The sequence below is a fragment of the Phacochoerus africanus genome, chromosome 1 (assembly GCF_016906955.1).
Source record: "Phacochoerus africanus isolate WHEZ1 chromosome 1, ROS_Pafr_v1, whole genome shotgun sequence".
NCBI lineage: Eukaryota > Metazoa > Chordata > Mammalia > Artiodactyla > Suidae > Phacochoerus > Phacochoerus africanus.
In genome coordinates, this window is record NC_062544.1 from 288,258,135 (window position 1) to 288,264,495 (window position 6,361).

Sequence of the window (6,361 nt, forward strand, 5' to 3'; positions counted from 1 at the left end):
CGCAGCACCGTGGGACCTGAGACCCGTCTGTGACCCAGAGCCCAGCCCCCGGCAACGCTGGATCCTGAACTCAGTGAGGCCAGGGATCGAAGCCGTGTCCTCGTGGGCACTCGCCACAGAGGAAACGCCTGCATCTCACCTCTCATCATTTCTCCTGGCGGGTCTGTCCGTCTCGGCCTTGTCTGGAAACCGCATGGTCAGGCGCACCCGCGTTGAGCGCTGCCGCGTCGCGCAGACCCGTCTGCCCCCTGTTGCCGGGACGCGACCTCTTCGTCTCCAGGAGTGGCCTGGCCTCCGACGCCCCCTGTCCGGCGTTAACACGGCCTGCCTCTGTCTCCTTAGGTGAGGGTCGGCACGGCACGTGTTGCCCATCCTTCTAACGCCTTGTGTTTGATCTTTAAAGTCTATGTGTTGTGGTCGGAGCTTTTGGACCCGGCCTGATGGCCCCTGCCTCTCCCTCGGGACGTGTGGTCCGTGACAGTGGGTGTGACGGGTCGTGCGTCTCGATGTCTGTCTGCGGCCCTTCGTTCTCTTCGCCCCGCAGGCTCCTTGGTCCCTGTTCCTTCCTTTGCTGCTTTCTCGGAGCTCACTCGGTATTTTGATGAGGCCGTGGTATCTCCCTTGTGGCTTGTTACTGTGACTCTTTATTTCGTTACTTCTGATGGAGGGTTTGTAAACTTTCCCCCGTGTGCCCTCGAGCGTGTGCGCTTGCACAGCCTGGTACACGTGGTACCCGAGCCTTAGAGGCGTCGCCCTCATCTTCCCCTCCTGACCTTTACACCGTCACCCCACGTTTTATTATACATATGTGACATATCCCACCTAACATTTTTATGGTTTTTTTCTGGAAAATTCATCTCATATTTTAAAAAGAGATTTATGTAATAGGAGAAAAAATTTTTTGGGGCCACACTCATGGCACATGGACGTTCCCAGGCCAGGGATCGAATCCCAGCGGCCGCTGTGGCAGTGCCAGATCCTTTAACCCACTGTGCCAAGCTGGGGATCAAACCCGTGCCTCCACAACAGTCGGATTCTTAACCCTCCGTGCCATCGCGGGAACTCCCAATAGTGTTATCCGTATACAGTCAACCCTTGGACTCCACGGGGAGTGAAGGGCAGCCGCCCTCACGTAGTCGAAGGTCTGAGGAGACGTTACCGTCAGCCCCGCGCGTCTGCGGTTCCGCATCCGCGGGTTCCCCCGGCTGCAGACCGGGTGGTACGTAGTCCCCGAAAATAATCCGTGTCTCAGTTGGACCCGTGCCGTTCAAATCCACGTCGGTCGAGGGTTAGCTGTCGTTCCTGTTCGCCGTGCTTTTTACGTCTTCGTGCCCGTGCAGGTGGCCACCTCGTGTCCTTCTCCTGTGCCCGTTCCTCACAGGGACACAGGCCTTCGGGTGCCACGTGTCCGAAAAACCTCTGCGGCAGGTCTGCGTTCTGGGAGGCGCGCAGCTTCGCGGGGTGCGGGACTCCGGGTCCGGCTCCAGCGGCCGACGGGTCGGCACTTCCGCAGGGTGCCCGGGGTCTCCCTCGTGTCGCTTCCCGCAGGAACTCGGGGGGGGGGTCCCCATCCTGCCTCCGCGGCGCCCCCCCGCCCCCGACCGTTCGGAAAAAGGTGTTTCTTTTTATTCCTGGTTTTGAGCCACTTCACTCCGGCGGGTCTTGGTGGCGTTTTCTTGTTTCTCTTGTGCTCGGGCCCCGCGGAGCTGTTAGGACCTGCGCCGACGGATCCTGTTCCTGACATTGGGGGGGGGGGCGGGGGTTCAGCCCTGTTTCTTCCAATGCATTTCCTGCCCCCGCCTTGCCCAGCCCGCGCCCCGGGGCCTCCCGACGCACAAACACCGCACACCCGACCTGGGCCCGCAGCTCACCGCTGCTCCTTTCGTGTTTTAATCCTTTCTCCTCCGAGGGCTTCGTTTGGGATCGTGCGGCCGCGTCTCCTCCTGCAGAGGGTCCGCCGCCCCTCTGACCCTTCCAGCTGGTGCTTCTCTCTTCCTCGAGGGCTCTCCTCCAGGCGCGCTGAGCAGCACCTGCTGACCGCGGAGGAGGGGCCTCCGCAGAGCCGAGGTTCTCGGCGTGTGTGGGCGCGCGCGCAGCCCTGTCCTTACCAGCACTTTCTCCTGAAAACTCTCGCTGCCTCGGCCTTATCGTGACTTTCTTATGTCTTTCGTTGAGCTTCGCCTGTGTTCTGTCTGCACCACCGCCTGGAAACCTCAAGGCCGTTTGGAGCAATTGTAGGGCTCGCCCGATTGGATTTCTCTCCGTCACTCTCCAAGGCTGCGTGGGGCACCCAGAGCCGCCAACCGCACCCACCCTCTCTGTAGGCGTCTCAGCCACCCGCTTCCCCGGCAGCCTTGCTCCCGCACTGCTGCTTCCTCCACATGTAGGACGTGTCTCGTGGGGAGGTCAGGCCCCCAGGCCTCGTCTCCCCGCCGGCCCCCCCTTCACACCCACGCCGGCGGCTGGCAGCCCAGGCGCAGAGCCACTCCTGGTCCTGGCCTAGGGTCCACCTCTCACCTGCCCTCAAGCCCACCTACCGGCTGTGTGGTTTCTGTTTCTTCTGCTGTCAGTTCTGGCATTTCAGGTTTTTCTTTGATAGGATCGTGGCGTTTAAACTTTTAGAAGACAGCTCTCGTCATGTACTCGGATTTTTTTAACATCCCGAGTTCTATCTATAGTTATTTCTGCGTTTTCGTTCTCGATTGTCATTCATTCCTCTTTTTGCTCGGCATTGTCAGAACAAAATAGCTTCATAATATTTTCAAAGCATCAGCCACTGACTTTGGCTGCGCACTTTTCACTCTTCTCTGTTTCACTGATTTTTGTCCGTGTCTTTATTATTTCTTCCCTTTACGTATTAATTTGTACTTGTTCTATAGCACTGCTCTTTTTTCAGATATTTGAATTCTATGCTAAGCTCTATTTTTACTTAGTGAATTTGAGACTCTAAATTTCTAGGCACTGCCTTAGCTGAGTGCATGGATTTTGACATATGGTATTTTCATTATCATTCGATTCTAAGTATTTCTTTCATTTCCCTCAAGAGTTCCATATTCCCAAGGTTACTTATTAAAATGTTATTTGATGTCTAAACATACGAGATTCTCTTAGGTATCCTTCTAATGTCACATTCCAAATGTATTGCACACGGTAAGAATTCATAATCTCCCTGAACCTCACTGAGCCTTGGGGTTTATTGAGACGCCTTTTTTTTTTTTTTAATTTTTAATTTTGAAAATTTTGCTCAATTCTATTTTTTTTTCTTTCTTTTTTGTTATTAAAGTATAGTTGGTAGTTCTCTTTGTGCCTCAGGTGGAACCTGACTAGGAGCCATGAGGTTTCGGGTTCGATCCCTGGCCTCGCTCAGTGGGTTAAGGATCCGGCATTGCCATGAGCTGTGGTGTAGGTCGCAGACACAGCTTGGATCCCGCGTTGCAGTGGCTCTGGTGTAGACCAGCGGCTACACCTCCGATTCGACCCCTAGCCTGGGAACCTCCGTACGCCACGGGTGCGGCCCTAAGAAGACAGAATAGGATAGGATAGAAAAGGACAGAATCGACTGATCAAAATAAACCATGTTTGGGTGCCCAGGCCGCGTGGATCGGTCATGAATATCTAAGCCCGTCAAACTTCTCTGTCGAGGTCACAAGAGTGTGTCTGGGGGGATAGAGAAAGCTGTGTCCTTGAGAGACGGCGGCCTCGGCCCCCCGCATGTGGAGACCATCAAAGGCCGTGGCTGAGGTGGCCGAGCCCCGAGAGGCCTCGGAAGATTCCTGGGTGTCCAGCCAGGGCTGCCCACTCTTCAGTGAGGAAGCAGCTCCTGTGTCCTCCCCCTCATGGTCCGGTCGTCAGAAGCTTCCCTGGGCTTCTGGCTGAGGCCCCCTGACAGCCGGGGCTGTCGGGGGTCGGCGGGTGGGGCGCGGTGGACCATATGTGTCCTTGATGGGCTGCTCGCCTCCTTGGGCCCCATCTTCCTGCCCTGCACCCCGCCTGTCCCCTCGCGTCCTCCCCAAGGACCCAGCCGGCTCCTGACCCGGGCCGCCTCCTGACCCGGGCCGCCTCCCTCCCGCTGGCCAGGAGCACCGAGGGCCACCTTCTGCCTCCTTGAGTAGAATTCGAGTAAGAGGCAGAGTCCGCGCACCGACAGCTGCGCCTCCAGGAGGCCTGCGCGCGGCAGGTCAAGGAGGTCAGTTAAAGAAAAGTCGCCGTGTCTTCTCATGGATCATTTGCCAGAAAAAGAAATCTCTCAGGCGCAGACAGAGGTGACGACAGGATGTAGGTTCATGGCTTTGGAATCACGGGTGAAATTGAAACAAAACAGTGAAGTTCTGATCTTTCCATGGCATTTAAAATCCAGAAAGAAAGTCGCTCTAAATTTGGAGGCGCCGCATGGAGGTGAGTCCAAGGGGAGGCTGGTGCCTACGGGTTCACGCTGTCAGTGGTTGAAGCCAGCAGCTCCCACCTTGCTCACCTCCCCGAGCCCCAGGTTTCCATGGGGGGGAGGGAGCATTCCTCGCCTGTGGCCTCCGAGGGGCTGCCCCCTGCTACTCCCTGTGGGAGCCTGGGGACCAGGCACTGCCCGGGCCACGCCGGCAGCTGCAGAAGCTTCCTGCTCAGGGCGTTGCAGCCCCTGCAAAGGAAAGACGCAAGTCTGTGAGCAAAACACAGTCTTGGCTTGCTTTCTCAAACTTTCCAAACAGATGTGGAGTCTACTAGCAAAACGCACGTCCCTCCAGCCTGGAGGGTGATGGAGCATGCTCTTAAATGTTCGGGCCTAGGAATTTAGAATTGAATTTCAGCCCCAGATGGTAGGACGGGTCTAGTTATTTTTCCCATGACATTAAAACATACATGCTTCCTAGTATAAAATTTAAAATGCACAGAAAACTTGAAAACTTAAGCTGTGGACCCATGGTCCCGTCCCTCCAGCCTGTCCCCGACGCTGAGCCACTCTCCTGGCTGTCAGCCTGTGTCTGCTTTTCTCCTGAGAACAAGGGCGCCCTCGCCCCACACACCCCGGGTGACGTCACCAGGTCGCAGGGTCAGAGTCCATCCGGGCTGGCTCACCTGTAAGACCCCCTCGGTGGCCTCCGACCCCACCTGAGAGACGGGGATGGAGACCCCAGCCCCATTTTCTTTTCCCGCCACAATCGGACTGTTTCCACACCGTTAAAAGGTGAGCACTGAAGCCAAGAAGATGGTGTAAGAATTAGTATCCAAAACGCTGTGTTTTGGTCCCGAACGCAGCGGGACAGGGGCCTCGCCCGTGGCGAGCTGCTTCCAGCGCAGGTGGCGGTGGCCTGGTCGCGGCCTGTTCAAGGAAGGGTGAAGGACGCCCCGGCTGGCCCTGACCCCAGCGGGGGGGGTGGGGGGGGGACCGCGCGTGACCCCTGGGCTGCGGCCCGTGACCGAGCGCCACGCCGGCCCTGGAGGTGGGGTCCAGCCAGGCCAGGCGAGGTTGCGGGACCCACGCTGCCCGGCCACAGACGACACCAGCGCTGCTCCTGGGACGGTCACCCTCTGGGTTTATTCTTCATTAAAAAAAAGCTTTTACCTGACCTTTTGATGATTAAAACACAGGTCGCATCACATTTACCGTCCTAACCGTGCCGTGTGCTGTGGCATCAAGTACGTTCGCCCTGCCGTGCCGCCACCGCCATCGTCTCCAGAACTTTCTCGTCCCCATCAGACACTCACTTCCCAGCGCCCCCGCTTTCTGTCCCCACGGATCTGACCCCCAGGACCTCGCGTCCCGGGACTGGGCCCGGGTGGTCCTCCGGGGCTGGCTCGTGTCACTGGCCCACCGTCCCCGGGTGCGCCCGTGTGCTGACACCTGCGGGGGCCCTTCCTCCTCGGGGTTGAGCGACGCTCCGCTCCGGGGGGGACCACATTCCGTTCACCCCCCGCCCGTCAACACGCGTCCGTCCAAGGTACGCAGTGTGTTCTTGGCAGAGTGATGCACGTGCTTAGACTCTTGCCACTCAGGTAAAGCGGAAGGACGCGGGACGGAGGACAAGTCCTCCTGCTGCCGGGACGCCCCGACCACAGGGGGATGGCGACACCCGCGGGCACAGGCGGGCCGGGCCCTGCTTCTCCCTGCACCTCCCCTCCCTTCCAAGGGCCCCGCCAGCGGCCCCGCCGGACTCGCTCCCCCCACCCCCGAAGGCCGCCCCCCGCCCCCCCCCCCGCCGCCTGCGGGGCGACTGGACGCTGCGGGGCTCAGACTCCACGCGGGCCGTCCTGGCGAGTTTTGTTTTCCCGGAAGATTATCCGCTTCATCTCGTTTCTGTCTTGGACTCAGCTAATCCTTTCATTTCCTCTGCTTCTGTGCTTATTTCCTTTCCTCTTTTGAGAAGTCTGT